The sequence below is a fragment of the Anolis carolinensis genome, chromosome 1 (genome assembly GCF_035594765.1).
Source record: "Anolis carolinensis isolate JA03-04 chromosome 1, rAnoCar3.1.pri, whole genome shotgun sequence".
Lineage (NCBI taxonomy): Eukaryota > Metazoa > Chordata > Lepidosauria > Squamata > Dactyloidae > Anolis > Anolis carolinensis.
In genome coordinates, this window is record NC_085841.1 from 264,512,154 (window position 1) to 264,528,634 (window position 16,481).

At 39.2% G+C, this 16,481-nt stretch overlaps 1 protein-coding gene and 1 long non-coding RNA gene across 6 annotated transcripts in view; both read right to left on the minus strand.

Moving 5' to 3' along the window:
• chid1 (chitinase domain containing 1) overlaps nucleotides 1-16,481 on the minus strand; it is a 134,118-nt gene that overhangs the window by 96,167 nt on the left and 21,470 nt on the right. The window lies entirely within an intron of this gene.
• Nucleotides 103-6,790, minus strand: LOC134297793 (uncharacterized). The gene is made up of 2 exons (XR_010004671.1): nucleotides 2,449-6,790; nucleotides 103-1,646 (listed from the first exon to the last, which is right to left on the minus strand). It is a non-coding gene; the product is annotated as an uncharacterized LOC134297793 (long non-coding RNA).

A 16,481-nucleotide genomic window follows, 5' to 3' on the forward strand; every position in this document is an offset into this window, starting at 1 on the left:
TTTACGGTTTGCTGGCAAGTAAATCCTCTCCTGGGTGTAATAAAATTGCTATAAAAAGAATGTGGCTAACCTGTCTTCGACTGAAGTAATTTACAACACACATTTAAGTGAAAGAAACCTTTAATGTCCTTCCTTTCTAAATAAACAAATCTTCAGCATAGGGTATAAATCCCCCACCAGTAAGCCCCCTTTCCTGAAAGGGAAGGGGAAGTTCAGCACATCCCTGCAAATTTCCACCCAGGTACTTTTGACAAGATCAATTTCACAAGAGCACAGATACATGGAACAATTCTGTAGGAAATCAGGAGGGGGGGAGAACATCCCATATTTCCAAGACAAATGGAGATTCTGCAGACAAATATTTTTATGGTTACAACAGTTTATAAAAGGTAAAGGTAAAGGTTTCCCCTGATGTTAAGTCCGGTCGTGTCTGACTCTGGGGGTTGGTGCTCATCTCCATTTGAGCCGGCATTGTCCGTAGATACCTCCAAGGTCATGTGGCTGGCATGACTTCATGGAACGCCGTTACTTTCCTGCTGGAGCGGTACCTATTGATCTACTCACATTGCATGTTTTCGAACTGCTAGGTTGGCAGAAGCTGGAGCTAACAGCGGGCGCTCACTCCGCTCCACGGGTTTGAACTTGGGACCTTTTGGTCTGCAAGTTCAGCAGCTCAGTGTTTTAACACACTGAGCCACCGGAGTTTATACACCCATGGGAGTTTATACACCCATGTTAATGAGTGATTGACTGTTACCACACAGATTGTCAGTTAGAACTCAATGCTGACCCATATTTTTCAATGAAGGGTCAAATGTTCAATTATGAATATATATGCTAGAATCAGTCAACCAGATATTAAAATGTGAAGTAAAATTATTGATGGCTGAAGAACAGGAAGTCCCTTCTAATCCCTTTTCATCTTCAGCAAAATGAAAACTTCATTTCCCAGGCATAAAACACAGTAAAACTAATACAGTTGCCATTACAGAGCATGTTCCAACTGCCATTAGAAGGTGTCAGAGATTTCCTTACATGTTGCACCAGACATAAAGCTTACAGCAACGTATTAGTGAAAGCTCAGTGATTATGTAGTTAAAATCATGTTCTTCACAGTTGGCTGCATCACAGCATATGTAATAGCACACATTTGTGCTTAACACTTTGACATCAAGGAAACAAACAGCATCACAATACACAAGAATTATGGGATGAATGGACACAGCAGCATTTTGACAAGATATTCTGTTCCTCTAATGCATATCATCCAAAGAAAGATGTGAACAACAAAGCTACTCAAGTCAGCCAAGCAAGATGGCCAAATGAAAAATCAGGCACCATAGCATCTTCCTAGGGATCAGTGTTTAATCATATAAAAAAAAGAACTGGCCAATGACAACCTGAAGCATCTTGATAAGATACAAGAATATTATACTATGAAGTAGGAAAGGCCATTGTTATGCTAACATGAAGGACTGATAGGTTTGTATATAAGACATCATATTACATTGACATGTCTGAGTAGACAGGAGACAATAGCAACACAGCAAAAAAACAGAGCATAAAATGAAGAAACACAATGCAGTCTGATCTTGGAAGCTATGTAGGTTCAACTCTGGTTAGTACATGAATGAAAGACCACCAGTCTGAGGAAGGAACAAGAAAAAAACATCTTCAAGTATTTCTTTTTAGCTAAGAAAAGCCCATTAAGTTCATGTGGTTACCATTTGTCAACTGACAATTTGAAGGCACATGAACATACACAAACCAAGTCTAGGACAGGGAGACAGAATCTAATGCCTTCCAAATGTTTTTGACTACAACTTACAGAAATCCACAAAAATCAGAAACGGAAATGCACATGAAGAAATCAAAACAGAGTGATATGGTTAATGAACTAAAAGACTTGTAAGTATGAGAGGATCCATCATTCTTCACTTATTGCTAATTATTGTTCTGTTCTATTATTGACTGTGGTAGCTGCTCATATTTCTTTAAGTGTGGTACCAAAATCCAGGAATTATAATCCAGTGGTGCCATAAGGCCTAATAAATAACATGGATGGTAGCAGTAGTACTCTTACATTTCAACTAAAATATGGGGATACTCTTGAAAAGGATACTTTATGAAAAGATAGCAACCATTCTGTAAGGGAATGTTAACAGGTGTTAAATTCCAAATTCTGAAACAAAGAAACCAAGTAGTTATTATCTTTTTAACTAAAACTCCCTGAGTAATCATACATTGTTTCTTGAAAAGTATATTGCTATTGAAGTCTATTTGAATCCCTATTGACTCTTTTGTTATATCTGATTTTCTACTTTGATAGTAAGAAGAAAATCTGAATTAGTTTTACAGGTTTTCATCTAGATAAGTTTTTTTGTTTGCTTCCTGTGCTTTGAATGAACATGTTTTATCAATTTCTTCCTGCATTTTTCTTATACTTACCCATTCCCGTGTCCTTTACTTTTTAAATGTTTTTGAAGGCATAAACATTCTGTCTTTTTTATCTGCACCAAGTAAAAGAGCAGAAGAGACACTGAGACAAGAGGGATTTCTAAAAGCTTACAAAATATACAATAAGCTCATCAGCTGGTTAGATTTGGCAGTTAACAATAAAGAAGAATTACTGCTAGTGCTAAAAGACTTGCCTTATAAGCTATCTGGGGAGAATGGAAGGAAAACACATCTATCATGATGAACCTAGACTTGCCTTTTGATTCTGGTCACATACAATAAGTAAAAAGGCAAGCCTTCTTCCAATTCTGTCTGCTTTTCCATGAAGTGATGGCAAAAGTTTAATCTCTCTCAAGCTTCAGTCTAAATCACAGGTTTTTATCCTACCACATTCAACCTCCTATCTGAGGGGCACTTTCACAATGCACGATTCTTCCAAGGCTATCCCCCAATAGCTGTTTCTATGCCCTTTCCAAAAGTTATGAACAGCACCACCCAGTTGTGAACAGAGCCAGCTTTTCTGTTTGGAAAGTTTGTATTTCATATTCACTTTTACAGTTGAGATGAATGAGCCATCAGCACAACTGACAGCTTGTTCAAGGCTACACTTTGATTGATGAAACCAGAACTGCAAAACTGACTTGCCGGGGGGAGGTGTCTTTTTAGCCACAGGAAATATATATTATACCTACGCCTTTTACAACTCAACATTTTTCATTTTGAGAAGGCTTATGGCACAGCAAGCTAGAAATCTTAAGAGCCTTCTAGGAAAACAAAGTATTCTGCCTTGCCTTTAGAATCAGTACAGTAAAAGGGGGTGACAGGGAAGAGGTACATCTTTTGCTGATAATATACAATGATAGCCACAGGATCAAGGCTTCAAAATTTAGGGGCAAAACCTTTTGACACTTCATCCAACCTAAGAGGCCCTCCTTCCAAGGAAAAAAATATTCTCATTTTTTCCTCAGTTCAATAGCATTTATTCATTTGTGTAAAATTCTATACATGGCTGTCCACATGTTATCAACAAGATAGGTTCTGAAGGTTTGTTCTTAAGTTAAAATTGTTAGTGTAAATCCAGCCATACACACACTTTAGATAGCATTGGGAAGGGTTATAACACCCCTATGGTGTTTGCTTTGCTGTCTGTGTCTCTGTTCAGGAGATTTCACCGCACTTTCTGTCCCTATGATAATTGAATTTTGAAAATGTTGGTTTGCTGTAAAAATAAGGATTTGTGGGAAAGCTGCAGTGGAGACACCTTTTCCAGGAATGAATTCCACTTCCGAGGGGTAGATTTCTCTTACTTCCTATTGTCTCATCCCGGTTCTTATCTATGAGTTGTAAGCTGGATGTTTGTAACTCGGGGACTGTCTGTATTACCTTTTGTATCCTTAAGTGGAATCTAAAGAAATAGGGAAGGTAAAGTTAAATTGTGCAGAGGTCCTTGTGGGCTTGGAGGCAGTGCAGAGACACTTTAAATAATGTTGCTAACTGCCATCAACCTGGCTTGGATTTATGCTGACTCTATAAACAAAAGACTTCCAAATATGTCATCAATATCTCTACTCTGACCATGCAAACAATGAGTTGTGGCTTCCTTGATTAAGTTTATCATTCTGTAATGCAGCCATCTTCTTATTCTACTGTCAGCCCATTATAATCTTTTCTAATGAATCATGTTGTCTCACAAAAAAGGCAAACTATACTTTATCAGAATTCTGGAACAGAAAGAGACTACAAGGACAATTCAGTCCAATCCTTGCCATGTAGGAACACAGTCAAAGCAATCCCGATAAATGGCCATCCAGCCACTATTTAAAAGCCTCCAGAGATAGTGGTTCCACCACGTTCTTAGCCCCCATATTCCACTGACGAACAGTTCTAACTGTCAGGAGATTTTTCCTAATGTTTAGGTGGAATCCTTTTTTCTTGTTTTTGTGTGACTTCAAGCAATTTCTCACTTATGGGAACTCTAATGTGAATTTATTACAGTGTTGCCTTGTCAAAATTTTCTCAGAGGAATTTGCCATTGCCTTCCTCTTGGGCTGAGGGCGAGTGACTTTCCCGAAGTCCACCCAGTGATCTTTTATGGCAGAGGGATCTGAATCTGCTCTAGACCTAGATGAATACCTAAACCACTACACCATATGCAATAGACTAAGATTAATTATTTTTGCTTCTATGGCAAGTTCAGGCTTGACTTGGTCTAGAATCCATTCATCTGTCTTTTTAGCTCTCCTTGGTATCCGTAGAACTCTTCCCCAGCACCACATCTCAGATAAGTTCATTTCCTTCCCATCAGCTTTTTTCACTGTCCAGCTTTCTAGGTAGAGTTCAGGCCTGATTAGCTGTAGGACCCATTCAATTGTTGGTATTTGTTCTTGTGTTAATTAAGAACCAGTGTGATGTAGTGGTTATAGTGCTAGGTTTTGTTTTTGTTTTTCATGTCAGGTGCGACTTGAGAAACTGCAAGTCACTTCTGGTGTGAGAGAATTGGCCATCTTGAAGGATGTTGCCAAAGGGACACCCAGATGTTTGATGTTTTACCACCCTGTGGGAGGCTTCTCTCATGTCCCCACATGAGGAGCTGGAGCTGACAGAGGGAGCTCACCTGCTCTCCCTGGATTCGAACCACTGACCTGTTGGTCAGCAGTCCAGCTGGCACAAGAGGTTTACCCATTGCGCCACCAGGGGCTCCAGTGCTAGAGTAGTAGTAAGAGGTTATATTCTAATCACTGCTGAGCCATGAAACTCACCTGTAGGTCACTCAGTAGTGATCTTTGGGCAGTTAACTCTCTTGCAGCCACATCTATATCACAGGTTTGTTGTGAAAATAAAAAATAAAATGGGGAGACGGAAGCCATAGAAACATAACAAGTCCATACCAATAAACAAACAGCTATAACTTTCTATGTGAAACTTCATGAAAGAGTCAACATAGGTAATACAATCTGGCATTTCCATATCTCACAATGCATGTTTAGGGGAACTTAATAAAATATTTGCCACTTTCCAGATAATGATCTTGTTCCTTAAGTGTTTGGTATCTCCTGCCAAGCACTATTTCAATATGATTTTCCTTTAACACAGCATTTTCCAGTAATTTGATCTCAAATGAACTGAAGAAGCATGACAGCAACTCATTAAAAGTAGCATTTAGCTGTGTTCCTCCTTTTAGGTTTTAATCAGGATAGAACACAAGAAAAGCACTGTTTTGGCCACTGGGAGTCTAGCTCAAAAGACAGATATTTTTTATAACATTTATCAGGCTTTCACCAGATACAGAGTTTATAAGTGTTATTTGATTCTTTGTGGTATCTTTTACCATGCCTTTTGCTGAATGTTTGATTAAATCTACTCCAAGTTCGACACATCAAGGATATTAAATTATGAAAAGTACACTTTCCATCATTTGTAAAGGTTAGACTCAAATTGACTCTAAAGTGACAATGAATAAAGATGACATAGTATGAAATATACCCATGAAAAGCAGATTTCAGCAGGAGCTCAGTAATTCTATGAATCTAATTTACCACATATTGCCAAACTAGCACTTTTTAGAAAAATCAAAAGCATTTTGATAGATTCCGCCTAAGAGGCAGGAGGAAGTCTTTTTAAGCTAATCAACTGAGCCCTATTTGGAAATGGTGGGTGTGGTGAGAATACTTTCCTTTTATGAGCAGGAAATGCCTGCATATTGTATTTATACAGCAGATATGTATTTGATGCTCTGCAGAAAAACGTCAGCAAAAGCTCTGTCCCAAGAGCTTACAAACAAGGCCATATTTCTGAGAGAATAAAAATAAAATATTTTATGAGCTCTGTGAAAAGATCAAAAGAAAAGCAAATTTCTAATCATTACTGGGTCAAAGGAATACTTCTGAAAGAATCTGGGCAATGATCTCTCAGAGGCAAAGTAAGTAAACACTGACAAGCAGGAAGGTAAGTGGTCTTGAACAACTCTTGCCATGTCACTAAATTATATATACTGTATAAAGAATTATGGAACATGGTGTGATAATGGACCCATCCCCATTATCTGGGCAACATAGTCAAGCAGTATAGTCTCTTCCAGATAATCAATGGTTAATAAGATGTTGGGCTTAGATTTATAGCTATTGTGACCAGCATTACAGAAGACCACAAGGGATTATGAGAGATCATGGCTGATCAGTTAGCCCATCAAGACGGATTAATTGCCAAAGGCTCCAGAGGCTCCTGAGTCAATGTTATTAAAAAAAACCCTAGGTGGCACATGGCAAGGGAGAGAACAAAGTGGTGGCCCGCTATATCTATAAAAAGTTGGTTGACGCAACAGCACATGATCTACTCCCAGCCTTCCCCTTCATGGACATCAAATATCCATGAACATCCATTTGTTATCATTTGAAACACATGGATGTATTACTAGTTTGCAGTACGGAATTATGTTTCTTTTAACCTTGGCAGAATATGACCCAGGCTGGTTTCTTAAGTGTGCCTGAAGGAAGTTGCCTTCATGTAAAAGATATCCCTTTGCTGATGTATAGATTGCTTTCTTAAAATAAAAGCTTTCCATTAAAGATCTCAACCTTTCTCACATTCCTGCCTTGTGCCTTTGCTCGGTTTCTCATCTTTTACTGGGAAGTGGGGGAGGAAAGGTTTCTGCACAGTTAAAGGTGGAAAAGTCCAAGTTAAGCTCTTGGAAGCTTCCCATTAAGTTACGGGGGGGGGGGGGGGGGGGGGGGTTTAAAATCAGTGTGTGGCAGCAGCTTAGATTACTTCAAGGAGTCCTGCTTGGAAGCAGGAGGAAACTCCTGACACACGGTATATAAAGTAAGAAACCAATTACAGCTGATACCCATGACATATAAAATTTTGGCATTCTGTTTGGATAACCTGGATGCAGAATTTTCATTCTTCTTCTTGTCAGTAGAGAGTACATACAGTCTCTCCTGCTCTCTGTCTGCATTTATTACTTTGTTGCATCGCTGGAAATAAAACCATGCAATGCTATAATTTGTCAGAGAGATGTGAGCTTTTTTAGATTGATAATTTTCTTTCATGGCTTTGGAGTCAGAAGCAATTTTGGGTGGAGTCAGTAAAAATATGCAGACTCTGGCTTTAAAATAAAAGAAATATATTATATAAATATATTGTAAATATATCATTTTATTCTGATATTTGTTCCTTAACCAAATAATATATTTTCTTTCACTGGAAGTATAATGATTCATGTGGTGGTGATGAAATGCCTTGTGGTACTAATTCATTACAAATAATATGCATTTGTCATTTATGAAGTAGTCAGATAATAGAAAGATGAGTCAGAGTTGAAGCTTTAGCATACCAAACATTGGAGTTAACTTAAAGGAAGAGAGATTCTACCTAAACATTAGGAAGAACTTCCTGGTGGTAAGAGCTGTTTAACAGTGGAACATTCTGCCTTGGATTATGGTGAAATCTCCTTCTCTGGAGGTTTTCGAAGAAAGTCCAGTTGTGTTGTCGAAGGCTTTCATGGCTGGGATCACAGGGTTGTTGTATGTCTTTTGGGCTGTGTGGCCATGTTCCAGAAGTATTCTCTCCTGAATACTTCTGGAAACATCAGGAGAGAATACTTCTGGAACATGGCCACACAGCCCGAAAGACATACAACAACCTAAAGTCTAGTTGGCCATATTTTGGGAGTGCTTTGATTGTGCATTCCCACATGGCAGGGGGTTGGGACTGAATGGCCCTTGTGGTCTCCTCTAACTTTACAATTCTATGGTTCTATACATACTCCACAATCCTGTTTTCCTTTTCTGCTATCCAGAAATATTTTGCAGCTATACTGAATATGTATACAGTACTTAAGTTTAGGAGTGGCCACTGGTCTACAACCTAAGACAGCTATTGTAGTCACTCAGTCAGAGAAAGTTGAAGCAAAACAATGTCTTCCTTTCCAGGTCCTTCTCTCTTCATATCCAAAACTGACACCCTTCAATATTTTATGGTTCAGCTGTGCTGAACCCACTGTAGACTCTGGAAACAATTCAATACAAGTCCTCCTCAAACCAGCCGAGTAGCTTAAACCACCCCCACCCCCCAATAACCTTCCATGTATATGAGAGTCCTTGAGTATTTAAAATCCCTTCCATCATCTCTAGCTGGGACCATTTCCGCTTCTGAACTGGCCAGCTTGGTGTTACTCAAGTTCCCAGGAATGTACCAATATCCACTAACAGGAATGCTAGGCTCCATAAGGATTAGCCAAGTGTAGGCACATCCCTGAGCATCCTGCTTCAAATATCTTCTCCAGGATATAAGTTTCATGCTGCCAATCTCCTGCCATTTATAGGATGAGTTCATTTTGTTTTTTTTAAATCAGTCACAGAACTACTAATGTTTTGCATCAGAAATGCCGATGATATCTGAGTCCTGCTGTGATAAAATTGATGGGCTGGAAATCATTAGAATGTCACAATGGCTTCCACTGACCTTAAGACAGCAACATTTAGAGAACTGACAGCTTCCTCATCCCCAACCCATTAGGCACAAAGCTCTCAGAATCTCAACGTACACTTGATATTCTAAAAGGCAAAGCTCTTCTGTGTAAATCTGCACAGAAGATTATTCATCCTAATGGTCTGTAAAAAAAACATTCCACCTGAGCAGGGTAATCCACAATTCCACAATCTCACATTAAAAGATATACATATTAGCCAAGCCAGGTGTAGCATTCTAACTAATTTGACAGAGTAAGGGGTGCAAGATAGTTTAGTTTGGAAGATTGTCTCCAGTCTACTTAATATTCAAAATATATGAATGCCTTTTACAATATCTATTGTTTGCTGCAATTATCCTAGAAGTTGAAAGGAATGCATTAGCTTTAGGAGAAGCTTAGTTATAATAATGACTGATAATGCAGAAGAGGCAAATGTGTTTGGGAGCACAAATTTGCTTCATGTAGCAGACACCAATTTGTAAGCAGAAGCAATATGCTTTAAATCTAAACTAAGCAGATAAAGGCCCAAGAATCATGTGACTTAACTGGGATCTAATGATCCTGCTTACATAGTTGAGCTCTTATGACAAACAGGTGTCATAACAAGAAATAAGCTACGAAGTATAGAATCCCTGACATTTAAGGGGCATCTGAATATGTATTACTGGTAAATACAATTGCTTAATGGTGAATCTCAAAAGCACTGAATGTTTTCAAACATTAAGAACCAACTGGAATACACATACCGTAAATCTACCTAAACCAAGGGCTCTTGTGTCTTCATCATAAGACACAAAGCAACAGAATCAAAGTATAGGAAAAGAAATCCCACCTAAACATCAGAAAAATCTTCCTGATTGTTAAGACCCGTTCATCAGTGGAATATGCTGCCTCTGAGGGTAGTTGAGTCCCCTTCACTGGAGCTTTTGAAACAGAGGTTGGATGTGTTGTCGAAGGTTTCATGGCCAGAATCACCGGGTTGTTGTGCATTTTCCAGGCTGTATGGCCATGTTCCAGAAGCATTATCTTCTGACTTTTCGCCCACATCTATAGCAGACATCCTCAGAGGTTGTGAGGTATATTGGAAAATTAAGCAAGGGAGGTTTATATATCTGTGGAAGAGGCTAGATGGCCAACTGTTGGAAGTGCTTTTATTGTGTGTTCTTGGATGGCAGGAGGCTGAACTGGATGGCCCTTGAGGTCTCTTCCAACTCTATGATCATGAGCAGAACAAAACAAAACACCCAATCCATGCACATGCAGAAACAAAGACCAGTATAGCTGCACTCTGCAGGCCTCTGACAATGAGAAGCATTATGGTAGCACACCTCTATAGGATCAGGCCTGGAGTGGAGTGGCAATGCTATCCATATGAATAGAATGTGAGCATACCCTGCCAGTACAACAACAACAACAACAACAACAATAATAATAATTATTATTATTATTATTTTATTTTTATACCCCGCCTCCATCTCTCCAGAGGGACTCGGGGCGGCTTACAAATATAAAACAAGCATACAATGGTATCAAATACAGAAAAACACACAAATAAAATTAAAAGGCATAAAATAAAATCACAGTAATTGTAAAACACAGGTTAAAACACAGCGATGAAATCATAAGATGAACTGAGCAAAGTGCACTGAGTGAAACTTGTAAACATGAAGGAAGTTAAGGTGCTATAAGATCATGGGGAGAACCTTAAACTGGGGTGAACCCTGTGGCTATATCGAAGAGTTAACCAACAGGTACAACCAGTCAGAAGTAACCGCTAGTATAAGGGTTTAACGTACAATGGGCAGTACTTATTCAAAAGCCTGTGCAAAGAGCCAGGTTTTCAGGCTCTTCCTGAACACTTCCAAGGTGGCAGCTTGCCTAATTTCCCTGGGGAGCGTGTTCCAGAGTCGGGGGGGGGGGGGCACCACGGAGAAGGCCTCGTCCCCACCAACCGCACTTGTGACAGAGGCGGAAGCAAGAGGAGGCCTCCCCCGACAAACGAAGAGATCATGCGGGTTCGTACAAGATTGATTCCAATGGACAAGTCAAGGTGTTGATGCTTCACAGCCTTAGCGAATCGCACGTGTAGACTTAAAATACTGTCTACAAGCATAAATCAGGGCTGTCTATGCCTACAAATCTAAGATGCAGATCTGTATTACACTAGAGGCCAGACAGATCCTAGTTGCTGTATTTATTAGTGATTGGCTTCAAGTACTGGATAGCATCAAGGGTGATAATGCAGAATTGTTACAGCTCAGTGTTATTATTATTAGGCATTTCATACATCAACATGACTTAACCAATGAAAAGATCTGAAAGATCTTTGCATTTCATTTGAAGAAGTGATTCATATCCATGACAACTCATGCAAAAATACAAAAGCAGCTAGTCACATTTTCTTTCCCTCTCCCTTCCTCCAATCCTCCTTCTGCCCTCCTTTTCACCATCAGGTATATTTAATCCAGTATAATTTGATGGTTGAAAAGAGAGAATCGAATAGCCATTTTAAAGTACCATTTTAAATTTCTAATATAAAGGATACAAGAATATCAGCTTTTACACAAGTGGAGTATAACTAGCTTGATTGATATTAGGCTGATGAGTAATACACATATTCAACTCAAAGGTATGTTGTACAATTGGCAAGTTCTTTTTTCAGAATAGTTTAATACTAATGAGAGTAAAATATTTGGCAGAGTATTATAAAAATTCAAAGTGAAGTGGCCAGAAACAACGCTAAATGTCTGTCTTGTACAAAAAAGTTCAAACAAACAAAGATTATCCTTTATTACAAACTAGCTGTGCCCGGCCACGCATTGCTGTGGCGTTGTCTGGTGGTGTTGGTGAGAAATTGTTGAGGTAATGGTGGTATTGAATGTCTGTTGTATGGTTGTCTTTATGCTTAGTATGCATTTGGTTGTTTGTGTACTGTGAAAGTGGTGAGGGTAGAGGGGGTCTATGTCCCTGTGTAGTATTGTATAGTATTTATATGTTGTCCATGTGTTGTGAATGCTTGGATTGTGTCCTGCTGCATAGTAGAAAGGGTTGGGCTGGATAGCCCTTAGGGGTCTCTCCAAACTCTTGGATTCTATGCTTCTATTATTATTATTATTATCATCATCATCATCATTATGGGGAGGCTGGATGGCCATCCATCAGGAGTGCTTGGATTGTGTCCTCCTGCATGGTAGAAGGAAGTTGATCTGGATGATCCTTAGGGGTCACTCCAAACCTTAGGACTGTATGTTGTTGTTATCATTAGTATTAGTATTGAGAGGCTGGGTGGCCATCTATTGGGAGTGGTTGGATTGTGTCCTGCATGGCAGAATTGGGTTGGACTGGATGGCCTTTAGGGGTGTCTCCTAACTGTCTGATGCTATAGTTCGATGTGTATTATTATTATGCAGATATTGGATGGCTATCTGTCAGGAGTGGTTGGATTGTGTCCTCCTGCATGATATAAGGAAGTTGAACTGGATGATCCTTAGAGGTATCTGCTAACCTTAGGATTGTATGATATTCTTATTCTTATTCTTATTATTGAGAAGCTGGCTGGCCATCTGTTGGGAGTGCTTGGATTGTATTGTCCAATGGCAGAGTTGGGTTGGACTGGATGGCCTTTAGGGGTCTTTCCTAACTGTCTGATTCTATGATTCGATTTGTATTATTACTGTGCAGATCTTGGATGGCCATCTGTCAGGAGTGTTTGGTTTGTGTCGTCCTGCATGGTAGAAGGAAGTTGAACTGGATGATCCTTAGGGGTGTCTCCTAACTGGCAGCAATAGGATAAAAACAATTATTCCTTTCCCTCTAATTAGGACTATATTTTTCTTTTCTTTTTGTTGTATCAACCTAGAGGCGTGGATAATAGGTTGTGCTGTCAAATTTCGAGGTTGGGGGGCCTGTAGTTTTGTTGTTTTGTTGGTCGCCGTGATGCCATCACTCATTTATATATATACTAGCTGTGCCCGGCCACGCGTTGCTGTGGCGAAGAATGGTGGTATGGGAAATAAAGTATTGAGGAATTGGTGGTAGTGAAGGTCAAGGGTAAAGGTTTTCCCCAGACATTAAGTCCAGTCATGTCTTACTCTGGAGGTTGGTGCTCATCTCCATTTCTAAGCCGAAGAGCCGTCGTTGTCTGTAGACTCCTCCAAGGTCATGTGGGATGACTGCATGGAGCAGCGTTACCTTCCCACCGGAGCAGTACCTATTGATGCACTCACATTTACATGTTTTTGAACTTCTGGGTTGGCAGAAGCTGGGGCTAACAGTGGGGGCTCTGTCAGTTCCCCCAATTCAAACCTGCGGCCTTTCGGTCCAGAAGTTCAGCAGCTCAGCGCTTTAACATGCTGTGCCATCAGGGGACATTATTTCCTAAAGGTTGTGAATATACAATATTTCTGATTGTTTTTTTTTGTCTGTTGGAGGCAAGTATGAATGCTGCAATTAGGAAAAATGATTAGGATGTAATGGCCTTGCAGATTTAAAGCCTAGCTGTTTCCTCCCTGAGTGATTTTTTTGTTGGGAGGTGTTAGCTGGCCCTGATTGTTTCCTGTCTGGAATTACCTTGTTTTCAGAGTGGTGTTGTTTGCGATATTTTATATGCTTCTACTGTCTGTGGCCCTGAGAAAACAGAGGATTGGCCAGACTTTGATGATGGGAATCCTTTGTTGGGAGGTATTAGCTGGCCCTGATTGTTTTCTGTGTGGAATTCCCCTATTTTCAGAGTGTTGTTCTTTATTTAGTGTTCTGATTTTAGAGATTGTATTGTTCTGTTTTATTATACCACATTAATTTTTATATATTCTGATTTTAGTGTTTTTGAATACTTGGAGCCAGATTGTATTCATTTTCACGGTTGACCGCAACACAATAATAATAATAATAATAATAATAATAATAATAATAATAATCCGAAAATACGTCCGAAAATACATCACACAGTCCTAGACACTTGGGAAGTGTTCGACTTGTGATTTTGTGAAACGAAATCCAGCATATCTATCCTGTTTGCTGTGTCATACAACGTCGTTGTGTCAATAATAATAATAATAATAGTAAGGATAGTAATGATAGTAATAATAATGACTTTGGTAATACATAGTGCTTCACTGCCTTCTCAGCTTCCTTTCTGGAAGAATCCTTTCTTGGGAGGTGTTAGCTGGCCCTGATTGTTTCCTTTGTGGAATTTCCAATTTCCTTGCTTTATTTACTTTCTTTATTTCTTTATTTCTTTATTACTATCCTGGTTTTAGAGATTATATTGTTCTGCATTATCCTATCCTAGAAATTATTTCATATCAAAGTAGAATCTCACTTATCCAACATTCGATTATACAATGTTCTGGATTATCCAACACAGTCTGCCTTTTCATAATCAATGTTTTTGTAGTCAGTGTTTCAAATTCATTGTGATATTTTACTGGTAAATTTGTAAATACAGTACAGTAGAGTCTCACTTATCCAACATAAGTGGGCTGGCAAAATGTTGGATAACCGAATATGTTGGATAATAAGGAGGCATTAAGGAAAAGCCTATTAAATATCAAATTAGGTTATGATTTTACAAATGAAACACCAAAACATCATGTTAGACAACAAATTTGGCAGAAAAAATAGTTCAATACGCAGTAATGCTATGTAGTAATTACTGTATTTATGAATTTAGCAATATATCATGATATATTGAAAACATTGACTACAAAAATGCGTTGGATAATCCAGAACGTTGGATAAGCGAGTGTTGGATAAGTGAGACTCTACTGTAATTACTACATAGCATTACTGCGCATGGAACTACCTTTTCTGTCAAATTTGTTGTATAATATGATGTTTTGATGCTTAATTTGTATAACGATTACCTAATTTAATGTTTAATCAGCTTTTCCTGAATCCCTTCTTATTATCCAATATATTTACTTATCCTGCCGGCCTGTTTATGTTGGATAAGTGAGAGTCTACTGTATATTGATCATCTTATATTATCTGCTTAGAACTGGATTAGATGAGGCCCCTTCTTCACAGTTGTATAAAATGCACACTGAAGTGAATTATATGGAAGTGTGGAGTCAAGATAATCCAGTGCAAAGCAGATAATATAAGATTATAAATGGGTTATATAGCTGTGTGGAAGGGCCTTGAGTCTACACTGCCATATAATCCAGTTCAAATCAGATAATCTGTGGAAGAAGTCTAAGCGAGGCCTACATCGGCCTGTCCCCTAACTGAAACCTGGCTGTCCCTTGGTTGCTAGGCAACGAAGTGGGCAGAGATTAGCCCTCTAAACTGGCAGCAATTGGATAAAAACAATTATTGCTCTCCCTCTAATTAGGACTTTATTGTTCTTTTCTTTTTGTTGTATCAACCTAGAGGCGTGGATGATGGGTTGTGTTGTCAAATTTCGAGGTTGGGGGGCCTGTAGTTTTGTTGTTTTGTCCACTGCCCTGATGCCATCACTCTTTTATATATATAGATAGATAGATACACATTAGGGTTTAAGAGAAGCTTTGCACTCAACAAATGCTATCTTATTCAGAAAATCCGTAACTCACATCTCAATTCCAACATTTTAATTGCTGCTGTTTCTACAACAGAGAAACACACATGTGAGTTCTTTGCTTCAACAGTTCTTAAATGCTGTAACGTGTTGTGTTCCACATTTTACAATGAATATAGAAGTCAATGCCCACAGAAATGAAATCCTAGCCGTCACACTTTCTAGTAAGCATCCCCTTCTTTTCCTAAGGTACGAAGCTCAGCATTTTCTCAAAGAAGATATAATGGGTATATCCACCATAGACACAAAAATCTATGCATGTTCAAGTCCTAGTATACACCATGGTACAGTAATATTGTGTCCCTTGTATAAAATGGCAAACAACTCAAACAAATATTGGAAAGAACCTGAGGATTTGTGAAATGATGGGAAGCTACAGAAGGATATTCCTACACATCGGTATAATGTGCAGCACACTTTGAAATTTTTTAATGAAATATTTTCAAACCATGGTTGGTTGAATCTGTCAGGGTCTGCAATACAGACGAAGATGAAGGGCTGCCAGGCCCAGCGTCTGAGTCAGTAGAAAGCAGGAAACAACAACAGCTGCAGCCCTACACTGAGGAAGCTACCTCTGCAGTGCAGGACCAAGTGCCTCAGGCAAGTGGGAGTCCTTAGTTAACTCAGGATCAGGAGATCAGGAGAGTTAAGTATCCCAGAAAGACTGCAACTGAGGACTCATGCTATTCCGCTGCGTAGATCCGCCCAGTTGAGAAGGGCCGCCAGGTGAGAGCACTTGTGCTATGGAGTATAAAGACTAGCAGTTTGGATTTGGTCTTTTGCTGGGAGCAATGTTTGGAACCTGCTACAGCTTGGAGCTCTGTTGGATGACTTTGTATGCCTTATTGTGTGTTAGACCTTGGCTTTGGGCTTTGGATTACGTATAGTTTTGGCTGTTTTGGTGAGGACCTTTGGAATGGACTACTGAATACAACTTTTGGATTATCCCTGCATAGTTTGTTGTCTGAATCAGTTTTGGCTTGGATCGCGGACTGA